A 26,923-nucleotide genomic window follows, 5' to 3' on the forward strand; every position below is an offset into this window, starting at 1 on the left:
TGCTAAAACGCCTCCGGTATGCTAAAAACGTTTACCGCACGCATGCTGTTCCCGTATGTCTGAACGCAGGGTACCTACAGCATACGATGGACTGTACAGTTTTGGATGGCTCATTGTAATCGCGAAGAAAGAAATTTCTGTAAATTTTTCTTGCACGCACAAAATGACGTGTGTTTGCAAACAGATGTCATATTCGGTCAGGCATGAGGTCGCACATCGCGCTCATAATCATGACCCGAGCTGGCACGCACTACGTACGCAGCGACTTTGTATAGTATATATCCTAGCATATAGGCTATGGCTAAACTTCGACTTTACCCCTTGGTTATCGCAGGTAGCAGCACAATGTTGGTTGGGCTTATCAGTAGTGAAAAAACCCGACACGGAGATAACTGTACCAGTTCTTTACTGTTCTTGCTACTTTTCTGTTGCGTTGCTTTGGACAGATATTCACGTCTTTATCACCGGTAATTCCCAGCCGGATATTCCACCTCGGCAGTAAGTGAATTTTTATTTTCGTTGTAACATGGCTGTTTTGTTCGGGTGATGTGGGTGCATGTTTGTAGTTGCCGCTGACCTTTGTACAGCGACTTCGTATGCTTGCAAGCTGAGAATAATTCTCAGAGGGCGCGACTTGAAACGCTGTTATTTAATGTCTGCGGCAGCAACTCAGTACCGTTAAGAAGTAAACGAAAAGAAATAAATTCATACAATGACGCAGTCTACTTGCTCGCCTTGTTTATTGTTTACTGGCGAAGCCTGTGGTTAACTGTATTCTGCATACACTATAATTGAACTAGACCTGCTGCACTATACTTGAACTATGCCAAAAAGGAAGTTGCGTGGAAGGTTTCACGGTGCGTGTGGTGATAGCGAAAAATTTCATTTTTTTTTCTGTACTGACATGGTTTGTAAACATACCACTATACACCGCTTTAAAAATAGCCCTCATAGTACATCGTACGCCTTTAATGGCTTCACTTACGTCTCTAAATCAATTTTTCAGTGTATGGACCACTGTGCGCGAGTTTATATCGTTCCATACGCGTGCAGCATAGTAATAAATTCGTCCGATTGAGAAAGGTACGCGAAATTGACAACGATTATGATTCTCAGTAATACGAATAGAGAGCGCAGTTGGGTGGGGATATTTAGGGGTACTTTTACGAAACCAAATCGAATACGAATAGTCTAGCTTCGGTACTGAATCGATTACGAATACAGTGCAGGTAAAAACTGAATCGAATATGAATCGAATAATGAAAGACCCGAATAAAATACGATTCGAATAATTACATTATTATTCGCTACTTGGCGAATGACTGAATATTCGGATAAAAAAAATCACGCGAAACAGCGAAGCGCTATCGGCGGTGCTATAACACGTGGAGGTAAAGGTTTAGCTGTCGAAAGATGCAATAGTGTTCTCCCGATGTAGTCCGAAGCCAGAATATTAACTCTGCGGCCGTCATACCCTACGCATCGAAAAATTGCCTTTCGTTACGAGCAAACTACCGCCACATCTCAGTTGATGACAGAGACGAGAGTTACGAGCTATGACCTCCGATATCTGGCATGAAGGCGACGGTTGCAGAACCTGGCTCAACCCTTTTGGAGGTCATGGAGGTCAACAGGCTTGGAAGTCATGTGTCTGAGGGACACGAATGGACCGCGTGGCGGCGCTTAAAGCGCTGACCAATCGCGGCAGCCTTCTCTGTGACGTAGGAGTGGGTCTTGGTTTTAGAACTGCTGTCGAATAAATTACGATATGCCCGACCCGAACTTCGTGTCACTTATTCGAAAGCTGTTAGAAAGCTTGATATCGTATTCAGTTTGTTTCGAACAATCTTGAATATGCAATATTCGATTCGTCCAGCGCATCAAACAGGAGAACATCCGATTCGATATTGAAGGTATTCGAATATTCGCACACTCCTTAGGGAAAGTTGAACGTTTTTTTCGCGCAAGAAAATGAAGTCACTTGACTCCGATTATTATCGCCAGTTCCACTGTGTTCCTGTTGTTGCTTTTATTCATGCTGTTTATATGTACACGTTACTTGACCCACTTCCGTACGAGCCCGAAGAAGGCTCACAGTATTACTAAATAGGTAAATAATAAATAAATAAAACTATTGCTCGTCGGCGAATGCGGTATGTTGGCTTAAGTCACCGACTGCAATCACGAAGCACAAAGGCTGAGCTAGCTCCAAGTCAGCAACTGCGAAAGCCACTTCCTGAGCGCCACCTGTCCAATCGGAGTCACACTCTATGCGGCATCATTCATCCCCTCCCCTTCTCCCCTCCTCTCATCCTCGTCTTCGAGGCTTCAGTGACGGTCGTCACTCAACCTACAGATTGGAGCATGAACAGCTGGGCTGTAAAAGCACCGGCGGCTAAGAAATTAAAACGCACCGCGTGCAGTCATGTTTGGGCAGTTCACGCTACTGGTCCTCTTGATACTCGTGTGACACGCTATTGTAGTGCTGGCCATGAGTTTACGGCACTGCGCGTTTTGCAGATCGAAAGACCTGTCAAAATGAGCACCAAAGTTCAAAGTCAACGAAGGTCTTCGTGTTTACTACCTTAGTTTGGCGTGGTCATGCCATATATATATATAGGTACGCCAGCACGGAAGGGTTTATAAGCTCTGTTATAGTATTATGCGTTTGTATTCCTTATTATTTTAACCAGCTGCCTAAAGAAGTTCCGCGATTTGATTTTAGTAAGGCTGAAGAATTCGCATAGATAACTTGGTTTATGAATCCCTTTGAATAAATTTATTGCAGTTCTCTTGTGACCTGCATACTATATTTACCACGTTTTCTTCTTTTCAGTGACCACATAGTTCCTTTCTTTTGATTGTATAATTATCAGTTTGGTGGGATTCCGCTAGGTGGCGCCGCCCTGGTTAGCTGGCTGCCTACCGCGCTCTGCTTTAACCTGCCCCTGGCCTGGTCCAGGGCCTCGCCCGCCCCTGGATTTACACTCCATCGCTCCAGGAAAGCTCCCGGAGCACGTGAAAACCATCGGCATCACGGCCCGCTGCCGAACTGGCCCTCCAAGCGTCTCCAAAACTGTGAAGCGGCGCGGCGCCTCGCTAAACCTAACGCGCCGCGCCTCCACCGCCGCAATGCAGCGTCTGACCAAGCCCCTGCAGCCCAGACCCACCGATGCCGCCACCGCGGGTCCTGTTCCAACCACGTCGACAGCCGTCTCTCAAACGGGTACGTTCAACGCCGCCCACGCAACCGATCACATTCCTGCCGCACTGCACGCCTTGAGCGACGCTGGGAGCACCGGATCGACGGCCGCGGCGCAGCCGGCAGCGTTCGTCGGCGGCGCAGCGTCCACACCTAGCCAACTCCACGCTACAAGGGACGCCAAGGGCTTCGGGGCCATAGACGCGTCGCAGCCGGCTGCGTTCGTCGCCGCCGCTGGAGCCGCTGCACCTACTCCAGCCAAAGGTCCCACTGACACCAAGACCTCAAGCCCGACACCCGCGTCGCACACTGAGACTCCGGCTGAGGACTCAGACATGGACCTTACGACGTCCCCGGCAGACGACACTCCTTCCCAGGAAATCGGCTGGACCACCATCGGTGCAAACCGTAAGCCTGCCACCGCAGCCCGACCCCGCGCCGAGCTCATCACAGTTGCCATCCAGCTTCCCCCTGGAACCCTCACCCCCAAGCTACCTCTCTACGACGTACTCGCCGCAGTCGCCTCCGCTGCTCAACTTTCCTCGAAGACCAGTGCCGACATCACCCTTCAGGCCAAGCCAGCCCAAAGCCTTGTGTTTCTAAAGACTCATTCTCCTCTCACCGCCCACCTCCTACTCTCTGTCACGCATCTTCAGATTCATGGTAAGCCTGTCACCATCAAAACTTACACCCCCCATCCTCCCATCTCATGCCTCGGCGTCATCCATAACGTCGGGGGCCACTTCACTCCTGATGACCTCATGCATGACCTGGAATCTTTCAAAACAGATATTCTCGCTGCTCGCATGATGGGATCCACTCAATCAGTGCTCATAACGTTCGCTGGCACCGTCATCCCCCACTTTGTTTATTTCAAACGCGTTGCCTTCCGGTGCCGTCCTCATAAACCTAAGCCTCCCACCTGCACCCGTTGTCTCACTCTAGGCCATCGCGCCCACCAGTGCCCCCAGCACAGCGTTCCGGCCAAGTGCCGTCGCTGTGCTGCTCCTCTACCCGCTGACCCTTCCGCTCATGTGTGTGCCCAGCCCTGGTGCGTTCATTGCCAGGTGAACACCCACCCCTCCCTCGACCCCACTTGCCCCTTCATCCTTGCTAAGCAACGCGAGTGTGCTAAAGCTGCATACCTCCGACGCCTAGCTTTGCGCCGGGCCACTCAACCCACCAACCCTCCCCCCTCCTCCTCCTCCTCCTCCTCCTCTAATCATGAATCTCCATCATCTCCGATCACGTCACCACCAGGCTCCTATGCCGCCATAGTTAAAGGATCCTCGGTGCCAGCGTCCCTCTCTTCCACTACACCACCCTCTCCATCCTTGACTGACGAGAACCGCTCCTTCGACCTCCGGCTCGCAATGCTGGAACGCCAGCAGCGAGAGCAGCAGCGCATTTCCCACGATCTACAACAGCAGATACATGCCTTGACTCAAACCCTCCAGACAACCACCTCCTCTCTTACCTCCCAGCTTAGCAAGCTAAATGAGCACCTTGCCACGTTCACCACTCCTTCCTCCAGCGCCCAGGTCGCCCCTTTGGCTGACCTTGTAGAAACCACCACACAGGCACATCACACTCGCTTGGTTCAGCTGGAAACTTCGGTTCTCCAGATCCTTACCACCCTCCAAGCACAATCAAAGCAATTGGAATCCTTTGCATCTATGCTTCAATCCGTCCATGAGTCACTGCCCCCGGCAAAAAAGAAGGAACGCGTACCATCGCGTTCCTCTCCTCTATCATAATGGCGTTTGGCGAGGACCTCGAGATTGTGCAGTGGAACTGCCGAAATCTTTGTCACAATAAGACCCCCCTCCACCAGTATCTACTCACCCGCCCCTCCCTACCTCATTTTCTCCTTCTCCAGGAGACCCGGACGGCCCGCAATGTCCCAGGCTACCGCGCCTACCATGCCACTACGGCCACACCACTTGCGTCTATTTATGTACGCAGTGACGTGCTCGTAGAGCAAATTGACATCCCCTCCACCCTCCTTAAATATTTAGTTGGTGTGGTTTATTACCACCCTTCTTCCCGCATCTCACTCGTCCTTTTGTCTTTTTACAACCCCCCTGTCACTTCCTCTTTATTCTCTGCTCTGGGCAAATTCCTTCACTCTCTTTCTTCTACCTCCCATCTCCTCTTTGGTGGTGACTTTAATGCCCCTCACACACTCTGGGGCTACCCAAAAACCCTCAAACCCGGCCGCCTCCTCCATTGTCTGGCCCAGGAACGCCACCTCACCCTTCTTAATACTCCTGGCTCTCCTACTCGAGCGGGCACTGCCTCACAACGCCCTACGACACCCGACCTCACTTTCTCTCGGGGTTCACTTTCCTTTCACTGGCAGGTGACAGCCGAAACTCTTCTAAGTGACCACTTTCTCATCCATATCACCACCTCTCTCTCCCACATCCCTCGCTGTCATCCGATTATTCACACTGACTGGCATGCTTTTCGCACTAATCTCGCCTCCGACTCCTTTCAATCCTACGACGACTGGACGTCGCGCATCTCTGCAGCGCTCACGTCCAGTAGCCGTCGCGTTCGCTCTCGTTACCCAATCCAAGACCCAGATCCTCACCTTCTCCGTTTATGGCGTCGCCGTAAACGTCTTCAACGCTCCTTTCGCTCCCAACCACACAATGCCCAACTTTCCTCCCGCATCACTGCTTTGCGGGCCGAGATCGTCGCCCACTGCGCCTCCCTCGAGCACTCTCGTTGGAGTGCTCTTTGTGACCGTCTTGACTCTGCATTGCACTCGCGATCCACATGGTCTCTCTTCAAATCCCTCCTTGGCACTAAGCCTGCCCTTGCTCCCACTCTAGCTAAAGCCCTCACTCAAGGAACTCCCTCCGATGTTTTTGATCAGCTCGCCTCTCTCTATCTCCCGCCCCCTCTGGCACCCTCCTACCCGGTGTACTGCGGTGGACCTAACCCCGATCTGGACCAATCCTTCACTCTCCGGGAGCTCGAATCGGCTCTGGCTGCTAATGCTACACGCTCGGCTCCCGGTGAGGATGCCATTACATACACCACACTTCGCAACCTTCCTGACTGCGCCAAAGAATTCCTCCTTAAAACCTACAATGATGCATGGGACAGCGGCTGCCTGCCCAGCTCCTGGACCTCCTCCCTCATTTCTATGATTCCAAAGCCGGGCAAGCCTCCCTCTCTCTCTAACCTCCGCCCAATCTCCCTGACATCATGTGTTGGTAAGACCCTTGAGCGAATGGCCCTGACTCGCCTCTCTAATTTTCTCGAGACGAGGGAGTTCTTCCCTCATTCTCTCATCGGCTTCCGACGCCACGTCTGTGCACAGGACATGTTTCTGGTTCTCCAGCACACGTTTCTGTCACCTACCCCCTCTCAAATTCACGCCCTTGTGACCGTCGATGTTCGCAAAGCCTTCGACGGTGTTTGCCACGACCACATCCTTTCCCAACTCGCCTCCCTAGACTGTGGCTCCCGCATGTACTGTTATATCCGCTCATTCCTCTCTAAACGTGTCGCTCGCTTTCGAGTCGACACCTATCTGTCCGACCCCCACAACCTCACCCGAGGCACTCCTCAAGGTGCGGTTCTCTCTCCTACCCTTTTCAATCTTGCTATGGCCCCTCTCGCCTCCCAGCTAGCTGAAATTCCCGACCTGCATCATATATTTTACGCCGATGACATCACTCTCTGGTGTTCATCTGGATCTCCCGGTCACGTACAGGACACCCTGCAACGTGGCCTAGATCTCATCGACTCCTTTCTCACCACCGCTGGCCTCTCTCCTGCTCCTGAGAAATCCGAGCTTCTCCTTCTCAGCCATTCCTCCTACCAGCGCTCACACAACCACTTCGTCTCTCTCCACCTTTCTGGCTCTCCCATTCCTGTCGTCACACAGTGCAAAGTTCTTGGCTTCCCTTTGCATGCGGCTAAGAATGTGCAATCCCTTCACCGCGCTGAGACCACCTGCCACTCTGTAACTCACCTCCTGCGGCGCGTGGTCACTCGACGCTCAGGTCTCCACGAGGCTCACGCGTGCCGAGTTGCCCACGCGCTGGCCCTCAACAAGGTCTTGTACTTTGCACCCTACGCTTCCTTCACTCAGACTCAACTTAACGCTCTCGAGACTGCTCTTGTGGGCCTCTACAAGGCAGCTCTCAACCTTCCTATCACTACCTCTACCACTAAGCTCTTTGCCACAGGCCTCTTCCATCCTCTTCGTTCTCTTCTCAGTCTCCATCGTGACTCGCAGCTTGCCCGGCTTTCCCTTACCCGTCAGGGTCAGTGGTTATTGACTCAAGCGGGTATCTCGCCCATTCCAATCTCCCCGTTTACCTCTCCTATTCCCACCCCCGCCCCCAATCTTCGTATCCTTCCCCTCCCGACCAACATGTCCCCCGTCCTGCACGCCGGACGTCGTCATGCGGCCGCACAGCACCATTCCCCTCTCTTTGATACCCAGGGTGTAGCTTACACGGATGCCTCCTTCGTGGCTCCTCGAGGTTCCTGCGGCTACGCCCTGTACCATCCACACCTCCCTGCTCCTGAAACCCACACCAGCGGGCCGTATCTACACCCTCCAGACGCATTGTCCCTCGAGGTCCTCGCCATTGCGCATGCCCTCCAGTCATTTTCCCTCCTTCCCTCTCTCCAAGAGTACACAGTCTATTCGGACTCACAAGCCGCTATACACCACATACAGAAACGCACCCTGACCCCTTCTCTCCAACAGGAGGTCGAACGAGCGGTCTCCGCACTGCAGCCTTCCATCGTTTTCCTCCGCTGGGTCCCTGGGCATTCAGGGATTGACGGCAATGAGCTGGCCCATCAGCTCGCCCGCGACACACTTTTCCGGGCACCGTTGATCCCCTGGCCCAAGCCCTCGGAGGACGGTGGGAGACTCACCCTTCGCCGCACCATAAAAGAGGTCTACCTTGAGCTCCGCCTCGACAAACGCCTTTACCCTCCCCCTCATCCATCACTCACGGTGCCGGAGTCTCGCCTTCTTCGGCACATTCAGATGAATGCAGTTATCACCCCGTCCCGCCTCTTCCTCTATCGCTATCGATCGGACCCTTCCTGTCCCAACTGCCCCTGTATCTATGCGGACCTGGCCCATTGCCTATTCTATTGCCCGGCTGCTCAGCAGTCGGGTTCCTTCCCCCCACCCTCTCTATCCATCACCACCTGGCTCGACTGGCTTGGCGCTGAAGGGGAAGAAGAACAGCGGCTTCTGGTCGCCCAGGCGGTCGAAATGCTCGGCCTGTAAATTATGGTTGATTAAAAGTCTTTTTACTACTACTACTATCAGTTTGGTTATTGATTGGTTCAAGAATGGGAATTATGCTTACTGTTTTCGCTTTGCAGTATCATGTCCATTGAATAAAGATGGTCTTTCCTTATTGTTCGTTTATTAGTAGTCACCACTCAATGTTGTCCCGCTCGCAAGCGTTTGTGGTTCTGCGGGCACAAACTACTTTTTTCCCACAGATAGGTCAATAAAGTTTGTGTATGTGTGTATGTGGGTATCGCCGGAAGCTGCCGTATCCGTTATCTCCGGACCCTATGAGTTTTTGCTGTCCAATCGGGGCTACACTCTCCCACGCCCACCTCTCTCCTCCTCTCTTACTTTTCCCCTTCTCCCTGGTTTCTCTCCTCCATCTCTTACGTTGCATCATCTGACGCCACTCAACCCGGAAACGGGCGTTTAACATCTGCGCTGTAAAAAAAAAAAGACATTAAAGCAAGGTTAATGATTTCGAATTTGCTGTCACACAGAACAGAGTGGCTGAGCTACGTATCGTGCATGTTGCCTCTATTATAGGCCCATAAATTTCTCTCCTGCAGCTTATACCAACATAACTGGTTTCTTCGATTTGCCTAGCTCAGAAATATCACCGGGCAGCTCTGGGATATGCACGATCCGGAAACAAAAATCGAGAATGACGTGCGCAGGAAGATACAGCATGTTCCGTGAAATCTCGTATCCGAAGCACGAAGGAACTTCGAGAAAATTCTCGCCATTGTCTCGACAGTGAAAATTGGCACTCGCTAGACTGTTACGGGCCATTCACGAAGCGCCATGTACGTTGTGCGATATAAACCTGCCTTATCTAGTCGAGAACACACACTCCTTACTCATCGACGAACAGGAAACTCCCATCCATGCGTCGCCACTCATTGCAGACCGTTCTTTGATCGACATGGAACCGAAGCAGACGACAACCAGAAAAGAAATCAGCGAGAATCTGACTCGCTTTCTGTGGTGCCATATTTGCGAGAGCGTCGTTGAACGATGTAAACGTTCCTGTATTCACTCCAAATTACAGTCGGACCTTAATTGGAAAGGGATTTAACGCCGCGAGAAATGTTTAAGTTTCGACTCTATCTCAAAATCGCCGCAAGCAGCGTATACTTCGTCGCCGTCTGTTCCATGTTCGATTCAGCCAGGCCGAAAATTCGGGAGTAGCTGAGGAGATGCCCCGAGTTCCTCGGTGACTATACGTTGTTCAAAAAGAATACGTTTCGGAACGGCTGGAAAAGCTGTCCTGACAAATAGAATAGCGAACAGGGGTACCTGGCAGTACCAGAAAATCTGGTACTGCAATAAAAGATACTTGAAACGACTCCCTTAGAAAGAGGCCACAGTGCAGGGAATAACGTTTGAAATGCCAACAGTGGGCAGAAATCAAGCACAATGACTCGTTCAAAGGTTCACAGTTATTTATTGCGCGCGATCACGATAGTTCCAAGAGATGCATTATTTATTGCACGCGATCACGTTAGTCCAAAAGAAAAAAAAAATGAGCTGCATTTTCGTTGACATCTTATATCACAATGTGTAAAAGTTGTTCGATGGCGATCATTTTTAACAGCAGGTACGCGTCAACCATCTGGTCCGGCCGATGGATTGCCACTTGGCATATATGTGCAACAACAAAACCTACAAGAGAAAACAAACAATGGGATGGTCTTCAACTCAGTCGTGAGGTAAAACCAGGACTAGCGTCAACATGATGGAGAATCCGAGGAGCACCGCCAGCAGTTGCATCACTCCGGTCAGCTGCCTGTTCTTGTCCCTTTGCAGGACCTCGAAGAAGGTGACGTATAGAAGCGTGCCCGTGGCGACACCATTAAGTCCGGCGACCACAGGCGAATCGTCCAGTTTGTTCTTGGTGACGGCCCCAATCAGGGCGCCCAGCGGTGACATGATCGAGAAGATGGCGATGTAGATGAAGATGTTGCGGCGCTTCATGTTACACGCGCTCATGTCGAAGCCCACAACGAACGCGATGACGAACTTGTGGATGGAGATGGCGAGAAACATGATCCAGGTCGCCTGGTTCGTGGACTGCAGTCCCAGCGAGAGACCCTCGAAGATGGAGTGAAATGAAAGTGCCACTACGATGAGGACGCTTCCGAGCGAAACGCGCTCCGCAGTCCGGGTGTCCTGATTGCCGATGACGTCGGATGAAAAGCTCTGCTTGCGCTCTGCACTGTTTTCCTGCGCCGGGGGAGGCTGCTCAGCGTCTTGACTGCAGGTTGAGAAAACAGAAAACAAAAAAAGGGCGTGGTATAAGCGCGTTGTATAAGCTTCTCGACTGGTCTCTCAGGCATCGATTAAGCGAACACCTTAAACTCTTGAATTGTTAGATTTAATGCGCTCCATGAAGCAAATACACGTTTAATCAACGAGATGCAGCAACTGAAAGCCAGACGCTCGAATTTTTTGCACTATCACTTTTCTATCTTTTCCATCGCTTATTAAGGGGCGAGAACGTGATGTGACACTCATTTCAACGATAGCCGTGCGTAATCACGCCGCCTCCTTAGATGCGCTGTCTCACGGCACTTCTGGGGTCTTGGCTAGAGCTAAACAAAAGGAAATTTCCCGCAAGTCTTTGCGGTTATTCTTTGCCTTAAAATTTTGTTTGCATATTCGTGGAGACAGATGCCAATAGGCGGAATATATTTTGAAATTGTTCATCTTACATTTAAGAGGAGGAGGCGGCAAAACTTTTAATCACTTAGTTCGTACATTACACTCGTTTCGCTGGTCCATGGTTTTGGAAAAGCGCCACATAATGTTCTCTGGCATACACGTAACTGGAGTATTGGACCTAGGATCACAAGTAAGATTCTTTTTACATTGACGGTCATATAGTAGTTGCGATACATATTAACAAAAAGAAGAATGAGACTTCGCGGTTTTGAAGTTACCGAAACGGATTTAGCACCTGAAAATCGCATCTTTTTTATTCCCCTGCGTTTTATTAGGGCCGTTGCAACAAGCGCTGATCTGCAAGGAACAGTGTGATCTATACGATAACACTTCGAACAACGCCTACTTAATTAAAATGTTCAGCTTGTACTGGGTATACGGCTGTCTTGTTTTTGAGCAAAATTACAATGAAGCACGAAAAATTTGGGAGACAGTGAAGCTTATATACCATCGAAGTAATGAACACAATTTCTACCATGACTATGGCCAATACTTAAAACTCGCTATTTAATACATAGTTATTGAACACGTAACGCAGAAAGACAATAACTTTGTTTACCTGCAAGTCATTACTGTCCCTGTATGCGAGTGACCATGGTCGGACGCGTGGTGACTGTGGCCTAGGCAGGCGTGGACTATTTCCTCCAGCGCGTAGACAGCGAGGAAGCCCAAGCAGACGACAGCTTCAGTGACCGGAAACTCCGTGGACAATTTCTCGAAGCCCTCGCGCACTTCCGGCAGGAGATGCAAAAAGCTCGTGGCGAAGAGTACGCCTCCTCCAATGCAGACGAGAAAGGAGAAGGCTCTGTTGCCCCACCTGGCCACGCTGAGTCTCTTGATGAGCCAGATGGGAAGTAGACCAGAGACCAGCGTCCCGAACAATAGCAGGAGAGGAGCCACAACTTGAGCCCACTGAAACGCCATATTTCGCTGATTTCGTAAGTCCCCGCCGCGTTCGCAGTAGTAGGTGTCGGTGACTAGTGTCTTCGGGCAGAGTTTTCTTCAGGAGACGTCCGTCTGGTCTTCTGGTCCAAAATAAGAAATGCGATGTCCGTCAGAGGTACTTCCGATCTGGTTGATCTGCGAAAAAGAGGGGAGACGTGCGCGTCAGGTAGCGCCTACAACACTGTGGGCATGACTAGAGCTAGACAAGCTGCCAGGACTGACCTTGGACACCGTTCTTCCATTACGGATCAGGAAAAATCCCCAGACGGACAGGAGCAAAGAAGATTCAGGCGGCTTGGTAGGCGCAGTCGGGGGTTACGCAATTTTATGCAGTCTTGTGTAGTTTTCACGGCGTGATTTAAAAAAAAAAATCCGACTGAGAAAAAAATTGGCAGTGGCTTAGCTGAGCTATGCCAGGATATACGTAGCGATAGGCACGGTACAACCCTGGTTACGTTTAGATTGTTTGCCTATCGTCATGGTCCTACGACTCGGGAGTTTCTCCCGTCTCCTACGCCGCACAGCGTCGGCCTCGCTCTCCTTGGTCGCCATTTTTTTTGCCACCGCCGCATCACATCATTTATACACCGCGACCCTCCTCCTCTTCCCCTTGCCGCGCATGCGCAGTAGAGCACGGCGCGCCAGCTGCGTGTCGAGCATGCGCAGTCTCTCTATCTCGGTCGGAGGCGAGCGGCGTCGGTGCGCGGCGCCGGCAGCTGTGACGTCATTCGGCTCCTCGCACATGCGCACAAGTGGCGCCGAAGGCCCACAGCGAAACAGCGAGACTGCGGGTAATGTAGCTCTCGCTACAAAATAAGTCCCTCCGCGACACCTGCGCATTAGGCTTGTACTGCCAGTGTATTGACTTGAAAATAGTGGACTTGGATGTGACAGCTCGTGTTACACAAAAGCAGCACCCGCGCCAATATGCCCATGCAGTTTAACCACCTAAGTGCAGATGTATTACTATTAAAATTTGCAACGAAAGGAACATGCTCTGGACTAACAAAATAAATTTCGTGATATCGAAATAATTTAACGAAACGAAGTAAAGAGAAGGAAACGGAAATCATAGGTTATGTGTCCATCGAAAAGCCATCACGATAGAATGTGAAAAAAAAACAGACAAACCGAAGAAAATTGGGGAGGAATTGTTAATCGGTGATTAGAGAGCAAGCCCGTGCCCGCGCTGCGCAACGAAGGCGAATTACTTGCAGAGAGAGAATAGTCCCCACGTTGTTAAACAAAGCTGCACTTGTATTCCAACTGCGCATGCGCAACTTTAGCAGACGGCGAATCCGTAATATCACCCTCAGTTTCAAGCAATCTGTTTTCCTAGACTTGACAAGCAAAGTCTAGGTAAACCGTTTGCATGAAACTGAGGGTGCTATGACGGATTCGCCGTCTGCTAAAGTTGCGCATGCGCAGTTGGAATACACATGCAGCTTTGTTTCAAGTCTGGGTAAACAACAGTCAAGCATCTACTCAGTGAATAATGGCAGTGAGGGACGCATTTCCAACCATACACTAGAAAAATTGTTCAGCTGCATATTCAATCGAGACCAACACCTCCAGCTTAGAATTGAAACAACCAACTTCTCTCTGTACAAACCATGATACTAGTCACTAGATAGTCACGCGTAGTTTCAACGTATCACGGCATGGAAAATGCGAGGCCGCTATTTTATTCGCTATTTTGGTTTATTTGGGTTGAACGTCCCAAAGCAACTAAGGCTATGAGGGACGCCGTAGTGAAGGGCTCCGGAAATTTTGACCACCTGGGGATCATTAACGTGCACTGACATCGCACAGTACACGGGCCTCTAGAATTTCGCCTTCATCGAAATTCAGCCGCCACGGCCGGGATCGAACCCTCGACTTTCGGGTCAGCAGCCGAGCGCCGTAACCACTGAGCCACCCCGGCGGGGCTTATTCGCTATTTTATTCGTGGATCTAAATGCAGAGCCTAAAATACTGCATTTATACACAAAATAGGGCGTATTTACGACTAGCACAAGCAGGTAATTTTTTTAAATTTTACTCACTTTGCTAAAGTGCATAATGAAATAAATGGAGTGCAATGAATCGCAACCAGAAGCCCAAGTTTTCTGACAAGAAGATAGGATGTGGGTCGTCGTCACCGTTTAGCATTCAGATGAATGTTTAGCTGCCACGCTCAGTGAGTGCAATGCCGGGTACCATACTGAATCATGAGCATGAGCAATATCATGAGCAATATCATGAGCAACAACTAATTCCGTGCTTGAATGACTCTTTACGCAACCTCCTTTGCAGTTCCGGCGTTTTTATATACACCCCTTTAGAATTCGGTAACCATTTTTTGTTCGTTAAAACTATGAGGTAACAAATGCGCTAGATCAGAAAAGCAGACTCCGAAACGGTGAAATACCTTTATAGTGCATGACGGGGCGAGCGGGTTGTGTGGAGCTCCGAGTGCGTTTCTGACAGTGAGCTCAGAGTGCGGTGGTAGTAAAAACAGGAGAGCGGAAAGAGCGGGGCGTATCGTTTGCTCTGCCGGCCAGGTTATCTCCACGCGCCAGATTAAAGCATTGTGTAGCGTAGTCTTGACTGCGCCGATCGGAATTGCTTTTGCTCATGCGGCACGTTTGAAGTAAACACGCCCCGCATACGCCTTCTTTCAGCACGGGAATGTGCGGACGAAACGGCGGACGATGTGAATGCCCTACCTACTTTCTGGAAATAATACCCTAATCGGCAGTGGGAGTTCCGTTTTTTTTTTTTTAAAATTGGTTTTGTGCTCTGGTGGGACATGTTAAAAGATTTTGGGAAGCTCCTAATCTGAGCAGAATTAGCTGAATAAAAGAAAAACATGATGTCCTCAGCTTTATTAGATAGCGCAATTGAAGGGCCACAGCGAGGGTACTATTTCGACTCGGTCGCGAAGGCAATGTGGACAAATTTATATAAGTTACTCCGCACAAAGCATGAAGTCGGTGCAGCATCGCGTTTTAAAAAAAAAAAAAAGCCACTTACAGAAAAAAAAAACAAAATTTGTGAGCTCGAAAAGGTAAAAAAAAGAAAGAAGATACAAGTGTCGCAACCACCGGCCATTTTCGCAAGCACAGCGATATAATGAAGTTTTTAAGTCACGGATCCCTGAGGCTTGGCTACACAGCCACTAGTTTCTGAACTGTGATCACGGAGTCATCTCGGACATTGGTGTCACGAGATCGAATCAAGAGGCGGGGAAAGAGATGTTCCATTTTGAAGTCCCATTTAGTCACCCAAAGTGCATCTTTTTCTGCCTAACAAGCACCCCCGTAGAAAGCAAGAACCACCCTGAGAATCAATTTTTACGGAAAAAAAATGGGTGGAGCTATCATCAGTGTTCCTTTAAGAGCAGCCTGGCTTTAGACATGCTTTTGATATGTACTGACAGTACAGCGATGACCACGCCGTTTGATCCGTTGCCAACCTGGTGCCCGCATGTATTCCACTTGTTTGTCTTTTTCGTATAAAATCCGCATTAAAATAGAGGAACGTGAAATTATCTACAGCATGCAATGCTTCATGACGGCACTGCGTGCTTGTGCCATTTCATCATTCATATCTAAGAGATAAAAAAGTATATCTGAGCGTTCATCAGCACGTATGTGCGTATGCAGTCATATGATATATCACTCATATCGTCTCTTATGTCATCATCATCGCCATATCTGCAGTAAATGAGGGAAGCCAAGCAGGCTTGACGTCATATATTAACCGTGGTCAGCTGCAGTTAGTTCATCAAGGTACGTGAAAAAGACGGTGACCTCCGGCGGTCAGCCACTTCACTGTTTCGACCATGCACTGCATGGCTCAGTCATCGGCGACTACAGAACGCCTTCATTGAAAGATGCGCTACAATCACCCATAAGTCTACCTTGGGAAGGTCAGCAATCCTAATAATTTTTTTTTTAAATTTCATCCGTAACGAAAGAAGTGGAAACCATCGAGCCATCCGGACCACAGCAGCTGAATTGCCGACGAGTTCCGCTCTGGCTCAAGCCGGGTCGGTCGTCTCGACGACAAATCAAGGATTCACTGGCGGCGACAAAGGACAACAATCAGCCACAAGCTGCCACTGGACTTTCAAACAACGCTGACGAACTTTCAAATATGTTTTATAAGCATACGTGGCAAAATTGCCTAACTACTTTCCTAAAATCGTAAAAGTGCAATGGCTTTAAAAAATTACCAATTATTGCTCGCAAAAAGCAATGACATTACATCAATACTTCGAAGAGTGAGTGATACAAAGTACTTTTGAATGACTTTGTAGTTTTCATCCATACAAAGGAGTAGACAGATCAGAGCTGCTACAAGCAGGAGGAGCTCAGTTTCAAAGAGAGTGGGATATTTGCCCTGATTTGAAAAACAGGCGTTTTTTGCCGAGCTGAATAGCTGCTTCGCAGACGCTATCGATGCCAGCGTTTGTACGCGATGAAAAGCTTTTTCAGCCTTGAGTACGACTCGAAACTCGTAAAATCGCCTTTCGGTGTGTCTGTGGGCGTACGCAGCGCAAGAAGCTGAATAGCTTTCTCTTTTCACACCGTCAATATGGCGACTCACGCCTGCGCGCGCATCGACACTTTTCCACCTGAGCGACTTTGTTGGCTTGGCGGCGCAGGTTTTGATCACGTCAGTCCTCCTTTCGAGGCCCAACCCGCTAATCGAGTGAATAGAGCTTTCTTGCGGCAAAAGGAAGCGGTGCATTCGTAATAATAAAAATTTCGAAAGTAATTAGTTAATTATACTGACAAATAACTACAACAGATCAATTCATTACATTGAAATAATCGAATCGCTACCATGACTGGTTACAAGCCTCAAAAAGACAGTGCTGACTGGCTTGGCCAAATAGGCAGTGCCAACAAAACTATCGAATATCTAGCCGTGCGTGAGGCTGCTACTGTGGATTATAATAGAGCCTGTAATCTGCTTACCCGTACGCCACTGGCAGTCAAAAGTGGACGCCAACTCGAACACCGCGCATTATGTTTGAACCAACAAAACGCGCTAGATATTGTTTGCAATTCAGACATTTTTTCATTTCTTAAAGAAAGAAGACTCGTTAAATTCACCCTAATACAGTAACGATACGGTCATTAGCGGCCAGCCCGGTCACACTAGGTAATGGAGGCGCTATAATGGATGTAGCCTTCTGTTCTTGTTGAACGAATAGAGCCCTCATATATTTGAACTGACAAAGACGGCAGTGGTCGAGTGGAGAGGATGAGAGTCCACACCGTGTTTCATCGCCATTTCATGCCCAGTACTGCTTTTCTTTCACACAGATACGAAAAGTTCAATGTTCTCAGCTCTTCACTTGGGACATCCCCTTACTGTGTTCTTTCGCGCCGGGCAACGACATACTGCTGGCAGCCGTGCGGATCGGGTCACTGTTAGATAAAGATTCGAAGGCGTTCTTTGCCGGAGGCCGCGAAAGCAGGAACAGCTGCGTTCGTTCTATACTCGAGAAAACTGGGAGCTCTTGCGATAAAAAGGAAGATAGAAAGTCAGACGCCCGCACTTGTTCTTAACGCTCCTTGGCGGTGCCGACAATACAATAAGGCTGAAAACAATTCGTCCAACGAGCACGGATAGAACAATGCACGAGACTACAAAAGGAAGTAGGAATGTTCGGATAAAGGAAAAGTGCAAAAGGAAAACATATTAGCGTAAAGCGCTTCATGCAGTGGACCAGTGAACAACGGAGTTGCACGTGTGAGCGAAGTTGTTACGGCAATAAAATAAGTGGGGAAGGGGACGAAGGCCTAAAGGAGAGAAGAGACGTGTAGGGAGCGTAATATCTCAGGAAAAAAGAGTGCTCGCATGCGTTAACCCGCATCAGTTTCCTCTTCTACCTCCTCCTTCTGCAGCCAAGGCTAGGCAGGAAATGGAAAGAGACAGACCTTTTTTCCCGTACTGTGGGGAATGGTTTGCTCATTGTTCAGGCTAGCCCTTACAAAAATATCTTTAGATAGTCTGTAGACTGTACACATATTTTTGTTTATTAAGTCTATTAAGACTTTCTATAGACAAATCCTATAGACTAGTCTATAGGCAATACAAACACTATAGACAATCCATAGATTTATGGCCATACACTTAAAACGTTTGTGTATAGACGATTTATAGACTACGAATAGACAAAAGGAAATTTCTATCGGAAGGCAGTAGGTCTATAAGAAGTCTATAGACAGTCTATACACCGGAGGGATGAAGGGAGAAGCTGGAGAGACGGTGTGGGGACGCTGTAGGGCTGAGGTAGACCGCTCACCGCGTCAGGGACACAAAGACCCGCCCTTTTCCTTTTCCCGCCTGCAGCCTTGGCTGCAGAGGCACAGCAAGTTGTCCGGGCGTATATAAACAGAAAGACAAAAAAAAATTAAAGGACGTAGTATGTCACGTGGGCGGGAGACGGCTCGCCTCAAAGCATTATTGCATGCATGCGGTTTTGCCTTCATAGTTCACGATTCGAGGGAACGGGACCGTTATTCGGTATTGAGGCACTCGGGGCCACGAGACATGGCTATGCACAATGAAGCGCTCCGGAAAAATTCATATTCCTATTGCGGTACATACTTGTAGTTTACAAGCCGCGAAAAATTCTGAGTTAAATGGTAAATTGGTTTTTGAGTAAAGGTTCAGTAACTATTTTGTGTCAGCCGCTTCCCCGAAACGCAGCCGCAGAGGCCAGTAATAAACAAGAAAGCCTAGTTTTCGGATGCAGAATTAAAAGCACCGTGACTCCGTATTTTTGCTATCTATGTGTAGAAGAAAGAGGTCCTACAAAAGGGGAGGTAAACACAAGAGCGGAAGTTTCAGTTTCGGTATTTCCTTATACACTTACACCTGACTTCTTGCATAATGATCGATAGAAGCACTCGAGTAAAGGAAAAAACTCCATTTCTTTTGAAAGCCTTTAAAAACTTTTTGCCTGGTTTAGTTGAAGCCAGAGTGGTAGAGACCAGCGCAGGGGTTCTTTTTCGACGGAGAAGGGGCCTGTGCACTGTGGCGCTTGCATTCAGGAGGAAGGGTTATCTATTTGTACACAATAGCCCATATGAAGTGAAGTACTTTTTACTGCGTTCATTAGAGCAGCCAGTTTTCTGAATTACGGTAAAAGGTACACGTTTTCTCTCAAAGCGAAAGATCATTCCTTGTTGAGCGCCCACACTGAAGTTGGGCGACGCGGTGATTCGGTAGTAATACGATACGGCGATTCGACAATCCTTCGTTCTGCGCGGTGCCAGGCAAACTTTTATTTTGGTGAGAAAATCAGCTTTTGTACTTTTTTTTCCGCACGTATACAAGAGACAGCGGCTGCGATTCCATAGCGAACGGCATCCTCAGGCGTCGGAATCTTCCTGCGCATGTTTCTGTTTACTCGCTCTATGTGGAACCCTGATAGCATGTATTTGCAATATTTCTCATGGGTATTACGAAGTTAAATTTATGCACAGAAACATCAGAAGTGCATTCTGAATCAGCGTAATAAGGGTCACTGCAGCTCTTTATAAAGTATTTATACATAAATATATGTAAAACAAGCTCACCTGATGGCTTATGCATGCATTGTGCACATATAACAAGGTGAGTATATCGTACTTGACGTAGGCAGATAGATGAAAACAGCCCTCGAACTCAGCACGTGCTTTCCGCTTGACAAGTCCGTCTTCCAAATGCTTTATACACCAACAAGGCTCATCCGTGTTGTTTTGCTAAGAGTAGGTATGGCCATGTGACGTCAATGGTGTACAGTTTATACAGCTCGCGAATACTTGCAGAGCAAGCAGATGATTTCTGCATTTAATTTATGCACCTTCTCTAACTTGCGTTTTTTTGATATAGTCCTAGGCTATAGTCCTAGGTTTGAAAACGCTGATGATGATTAATTTTTATGGCGCAAGGGCGTCAATAGTCATAGAGCGCCATGACACAAGGTTTTTCTTATACTCAAGGTAGGGTTAAAGACCCAATTCCCAAGCAGTTAACCCTAAAGACGCCGAGCACCAGGCCAAGGGAAAGCTTGTACCCATTGTATCACCGGTGGGTACCCGGCGGAACAGGGGATCGAACCCCGCACCTCCCGCATGCGAGGCTGATGTTCAAACGACTAGACCACCGCTGCGGTAGTGATTTGAGAACGCTTTTAACTTCTTTGTATATGGAATTCTCATGCAGCTGAGTGGCGTTGAGTGTGCTGCAGTAAGAGAACTGCACACAGAAAAGAGTCTCTTCGAAGTTCTATTGAGGATTTAGTGTTTAAGCTACAGTTTATCATCTTTCATGCGCAGTTATTCAAAGACGTCGCACTCATTATTACCCTTAGTAACAGTTCGCGGCAGGTGAGCATCGTGAGCGACTTCCTCCCCGGCTGTTGCTATCACAGTGTCAGCCAACGGCGCATAAGCCACATAGGCAGCGCATTGAATTCAGAGCTTCTTTCTCAATACTTCTACGAGATCCAAGCACATGTGCGTTGAACCGAAGCTGGAACTCCGCATAGTTCCTTTTTTTTTAATGACAAAACCTCCCACAATGTAAGATATCTCACAGGGCCCACTCTGTTAAGCTGTACTTTTCTCTTTTTTTTTCTTCCGAGTGCTAAAATGGCGAAATATCATTTTCAGCTGGTGGAAAGAGTCGCTGCAGCTGCGTGTGGCTGATGCTGTCCCGGCTTTTGTGCATGCTTCCGGTAAAACGACGGCGGCCGGAAATGTGCCTCGTGTAATGGCAATCCACGCAGCTTGCCTGGCTGGTGCAAGACAGGAAATTATGCATGCGGCCCCTGAACAAGCCAGATAGTATTCTTCGCGGAAATTGACCTCATTCAATGGTAACCTAACTATGTTCGCAGGCATTCATCGCGACGAAAACAGATCCGCAGCGCACAGCTCTACGCCATGCTGCTGTCTCTATATAGTAAGGGTTTGCCATTAAAATCAACTTCGTACCGTCTGCGGTTGACCTGTACTATGTACTCGGATCAGACTGGCCGACTAGCTACGCGGAATGGAGGGTTGGATTAGTTTCTTCTAGCGGTTTTCAGCAGTGATATCCTATAGACGTCTGTAGAGAAAGTCGATGTTGTAATACGGCCAAAAAGTGCAGAGTGGATTCGATCATATTAATTGGTTCTTATTCCTTGGTGCGAGAGGCTGAAAAATCAGATGTATAAAATATACTTTAGTTTTGTTTGTATAACGAAAAAAATCAATAAATGCAGTAACTAAAAAAATTGTGTTCGTATTTCTTTATTGTATGTTTCCGGTGTATATCGCTATGCATCGTCTCTTCGTGTATGAAGTCCTCCATTACCATGTATACAAGACAAATTGCCCGATTCCGTACTCGATGTTTGTTCCACCCCTGTGTGTCGTTCATCGTCCTCGCATCTTCGGCAAGCTGTGAACCGCATTAAATGAGCGATGTTCAGCCGACCAGGCTTCGTTCCGGTATTTTAATACGCTTGTCAGAAGAAACTAGCGGGGCGATTCTAGCTTATTACATACGCTATACTGTTGTATGAAAAAGCAATTCGCAGTACAAAAATAACTGAGTTGTGCAGCTGTAAAAAGAGAAAAAATATAGAAAGTATCATAAAATTATGACGATGATTGTAGTTATGAGGCAGATTAGGTACACAGCAGTACAAAGGCTGTTGTCAGCGATTTACATATAGCCCTGTCATTTGGAGGCCGATTAGTTTAACTGATCTCCTACATTATTTTAATTAAAATACGAATAGCGCGCTCTAATAAGACACGAACAGCAGAAATATGCGCTGATTTCAGTGCCTTTGTCAGCGGCGATGATTTGATATGGGGGAGTTCAACAATAATCTGGCTATTCGAGATGCATATATTCGCGCCACATTTAAAGTTGAAAAGAGCTGATCCAACTTCGTTTTGTATATGTGAACATGAACGCTGGGGAGTTTTAAAATAGGGTGGCGCTATCGGTTAGGGGCATAGGAGAATAGCGAGGCCCAGCGGGCAGGCGCAGGACAATAACTAGAAGGAGGGGCGGCGCTTTTGTCGTGCGCACTGGCCCCACGCCAATCCCCTAACCGATAACGTCACTCCATTCTGAAGTGCCGGTTCGATGACTGTCACATCAACTAGTGATGACTGATTTTCGACGATAAACGTAACGCTGCAGAACTAGGTCACCCAGTAATGGACAGATGACGAATCCAAAGCTCGGCACTGAAAATTAAAGACCCCCCCCCCTACTACGCCTTACCCCGGCAGCTACAACGCCCCCCTCCCCTTCCCTTTTGAACGCTCTTCCACAATCCCTTAATTTTCCCTTCCTGGAACTGCTGCGCAGTTGACTTTCGTAAGAGGCCTTTCATCTTCGCACCGTCTTTCGTATTTATCGTGAACCACTGCTTTCTGCTTATGCAACTGTTCCTACCAGCGTTATTTTCTAAACAGCTTTTGTTTTTTTTGCTTAAATTGTTCGTTCCTGTTATCTCCCGCCTTGGGCTTTCGTCATATGAAACACTGACCACGACGATGAAGAAACGGGCGCAGCAAGGGGCTTCAAAAATGTTCGCTAGTTCCCTTAACCAAGCTGTTCAATTTTCTCGTGGTCAAAATTTTTGTCGCTTGTACTACTAAAGTAGAGAGCAGTCAACTTCAGGAAAGAAAAAAAGGTAGTAAAAATTTGCCTACACTTGGCTATATTGGTAAAAATTATGAACGTTGACATTGATATACTGATGGTGAAATTTCATAGCTAGGCATCGCGCACTACGCGTTACATGAAGCGTTACATGAAGGTCAAGCGAAAGCTTGACCTTCACTAGCAGAACTTCAAGAAATTAATAACTGTAAAATGGTTGATGGCATTCTACGCGGCACTTAAATATTAAACGCGCGTTTCAAGAAGAGGACTGACCTTGTTACTTTACTTGCAGTAGGCAACTTCAGTAGCATCTCTAAACACGTACCGAGGCCGTAGCCTAATAGGAAGCGCCACATTGAACAGACAGCATATAACGTAGTAAAAGAACGGGTAATGGAGACGCGAACGGCACTAAGTGCGCGTGACCCAACGCATGGAAATATGTTCGAAGGTCTATAAAACTTCATTCCACCCTGTCCTTCTCAATGACTCTCAGAAATGACTCATCTTCCTGACTCCTCCAGCCAGCTATTTCATTTGAAAGACTACATCGCGCTACATTAAGGGCATGTTCTGCAGCTCGGAAAGCCGTCCTTTCCTCTGGGCGACATTTTCCCCCAAGATTCTCCCCTGTGAAGCACGTTATTGCGGGTACAAAAGAGCAAACAGATATTTGGTGCGGCTGTGGTTTTTAAGCGCCCGATACTCTTCGACTTCGTTGTCATTTCTATATTTCTGGTAAATGTCGTTGGTAAGTCGCGTCTATCTCATCTAAAAGGCACTGACTGAATGCACTTCCGACTGAAGACCGAGAAAACAAGTCCTCACACAGCTCGCCACAGCAACAGAGCAGCTGTCTGAGCGCGGCGGACGACGTACGAGTTGAGCCACGTGACTGCGCACTGTATATCTCTGGGCAAAAATATATTGTCTGTCTGGTCACTGCACTACGAGTGAGACGTGTTTCCAGAATCTAAAACTGAGGAAAGTTTTCCACTGTGAGGTTCGATTCGTCTCCAAATTAATTATAATTCACGGTGAGGTTCTTCAAGGTTACTTATCTTACCTTTTCTTTTTAAACCTAGCCTTAAGGACGAAAGGCGGCATTATTCCTTGCTTTTTTATCTCGCTGGGTAGATGTGGACTCGTTCGGTATTCTTTAAAAGACCTTGCGAACGCTTAAATTACGAAAGCCGCGAACGGTCAGCGCAGCTCGGAAGCGGTCCAACAGCGCTCGGAATTTCTTCACCGCGTTACCTCACAGCACGCTTTTAAGTGGGGGCGCATTTGGACACTCGTCGGGCCATGAGGGGGCGTATATCATCGACAGCGCGTCGCCGCGGCCAGCTAGCTAGGCCTCGCCAGCCTAAGCGCGGCCGACCCCACGTTCGAGATAACGCGCGCCTCAACGAGCGAGCAAGGAGGTGAGCCTTTTGCGCACAGCCCCAACTTGCGTTCCGTCCGCACAAACCGCCTATATAAACGGCCAACTGCTGCTGCGCCGGTCGCGCCAGGTGCGCGCCTCGCTGGAGAGGCTGGCTGCGCGCCAGCCGACGGCGTGCGCAAGCTGCCTCGGCGGCGGCGGCGTAGGGCGTAGCGTCGTAGCTACGGAGTGGCTCGACGGCGAGCCCCGTTCCATGCGGTACATGCGATAGAAGACGAAGTGCTCTTACCCGTATATGTAGCGGTCTCTCCCCGGAGCGAGGTTGCGTGCCGTCTGCAAAGCTTGTCGGGGCGTATTTAGAGATCGCCGCTGCCGGCAGGCACGGTTTCGTCGGTGGCTTATCGGGCGCGTGGAATGACGGAGGAGGAAGGCTGGCTGCCGGGGAGAGGGAAGAGGCCTTCCGTTATCGCACGCCGCTTCTTTCCTTCTCCTCCTTCGTGCTCGTCATCACAGAGTCCTCCAGATTTGATGCTCGTCGCTTGTCTCTTCAACGCCCCTGCTGCTGCTGCTGCTGTCTCGGGAGGGAGGTTTCGGACGCCGCCATTGTGTCCTGAAGAGACGTCCGCTTGTTCGGCGAGCGCGAATACTCAACTGGACACCGCAGGGGGGAGTGGCGGCGTGAAAGGTGGCGGGTCTCGCGGCCGCTCACGTTCGTGTTCGCCGGGAAGTACGTCAGCTGGCGTTCGAGCGCGTGCTGCGGCTCCTGCCCGCGTCGATGAAATTACGAGCGTCTGTGTCGTGTCCATGGCGCAGGATGTACGGCACCGAGAGCGGTCGATGACACGGCTTCCTTGTAGCTGGCGGAGTGTTATCGTGGTACGGCATAGTCGCGCGTTCAAAAATTAGGGCAGCCACGTTCATTTAGAGGTGCATGGCTTTCAACCATAAAACTAAAAAAGAAAGAAACTTTGACGTAGATGTCATACGTCTTGTTCTTTGTGGCTGGTCAGTTTAGGAGTTTTATACCGAGCTTTTTCGTTGTTTACGTGGTTAGATCAAGATCGACACTTGTTAGGAGAAATACAAGATCAGATTTTGGCTGTTAGTTTAGAAATGTCCAGATAATAAAGATGTACGGAGGCGGTCTGTAAGCTGAAGTTTAAAACAGGGTAGGTATTTACTGATGACTTGCCGGATGATATCAACTAATTTGACGGAAGCCGCCGCCTTTTCATTGTCGTACTATGAAGGCCAAATTTCAAGAAGTAGCATTTTCACTCCAGTTTCAATCGTCACCTTCAGATTATATAGTCCTCGTCACTTGCCGATTTAATCTGATTAATTGTGCCTAAGCAGTGGCAACAGAAGGCAGGATTTTCTGCTTGAAGCCTGGCTAATGATGAACCGAATAAACAGTACCACCAAAAACAGATGAATTCAGGGACACCCATTGGCAAGGGATGAAACCTATTAGAAGGTAGTCTGCTGCACGGGGCTACCCTATATCCTGTGGTCGACATTTTTGCCATCCGTCAGTTCGCTGCGAACAAAAGTGCAGAGGTTATGAAAGGTCACATTATCGCTTTACGCTTCGGAAGCGATTACGTCGCTTTCTGCTGTGGTCTCGAAACAATCGTAGATAGTAGTCTCGGCTAAATTGGCAGCTCACGAACGCCGACTTGTGCGACCTACATACCGAGATACCATCGTGGGCGGTACTTTCTGCCGTCAGCGAAATTTTATCACTGATGACAGCGCCGGAAGTTTTCCATACCAAGAAATTCTAGAGAAGCGTATTTTTTTCGACGGGAAGTTTTTTCTGAACACAATATCGTAAGAGTGCGCCATAACAATCAAATATATCCGCAGATCTCTTCTTGGGGCGCCTGCACATTTCTGCTATTTACTGTCAAACACGCACCCAATTGTCTTTCTATGACATTCTTAGCTGCTCGGTGCGAGCACCGAAAAAAAATCTGAAAGCAATATTTTGCTACGCATCGGAATGTTAGACCTATCCATCAATGTGTTCATAATAGTATCCCTCAATATTGCACAGTTGCCTCACAGTTAAAAGTAATGTTTAAGAAAACTGGACCTGCAGGAACAGATAAGCTTCCACGGCGTATAATGACGCTCCTAATTTTTAGCAGCAGCATGGTAGGGCTTATTCGTAATTAAGCCATTATTATCACTCTGCACGTCTCTGCCGCTTGGTATCTTTTCCAAGCGGCTAAGCTCAATAGTTTCTTTCGAAACCCTGATATGAGAAAGCGTAGGAGCGGGTTTATGAAAGAGCTACGTTGCGGGTTCTCCGGCTTCTATAGGAGGTGGTATTCACTCAAGCCATAGTGGCCGACATTTCGGGGTCCATGCAGCACGGCGAAAGGCTAAGGTTCGTGTCTAATAAGGCTTATCCCCCATCCTTGGCTTGCAGCGCTGAGGCTGGGCGTTGAATACCAAAATGGCGCCAGTGACGTATCGTGGAGATACCTCATATAGCGGACAAGAGCAATGGTAGCACCTATAGCTTTGCTTCTTCATGACAGAAGAGCTACAGTATTGACGAAAGGCATGCCGCTTCTGAAAGCCGACATGAAAGCAAACGGCTGCTTGTTTTTCACATTTCGTGCCCGTTTTGCGCCTGGACTGAAATTTAGGGACAGGGCGCGCATCTGTAGCGTTCACCAATCGTTCTTACAGTGAGGCGTGTATACCATCT

General features: G+C 48.6%; 1 protein-coding gene and 1 pseudogene across 2 annotated transcripts in view; both read right to left on the minus strand.

Annotated features, from left to right (window-relative positions):
• The window catches only part of LOC149342895 (uncharacterized), a 38,234-nt gene extending 13,302 nt beyond the window's left edge, over positions 1 to 24,932 (minus strand). Inside the window, exon 1 of the mRNA XM_089545401.1 lies at positions 24,491 to 24,932. The gene's annotated coding sequence lies outside the window, so the exon portion shown is untranslated. The remainder of the gene's footprint in view (positions 1 to 24,490) is intronic.
• LOC149342896 (zinc transporter ZIP3-like) lies at positions 9,914 to 14,713 on the minus strand (annotated as a pseudogene). Its single transcript, XR_016283082.1, has 3 exons — positions 14,566 to 14,713; positions 11,761 to 12,290; positions 9,914 to 10,743 (listed from the first exon to the last, which is right to left on the minus strand). The product of XR_016283082.1 is annotated as a zinc transporter ZIP3-like (transcript).
• Positions 24,933 to 26,923: the final 1,991 nt, after the last annotated feature.

The sequence above is a fragment of the Amblyomma mixtum genome, chromosome 5, assembly GCF_055824585.1.
Source record: "Amblyomma mixtum isolate Tamu chromosome 5, ASM5582458v1, whole genome shotgun sequence".
Classification (NCBI taxonomy): Eukaryota; Metazoa; Arthropoda; class Arachnida; order Ixodida; family Ixodidae; genus Amblyomma; species Amblyomma mixtum.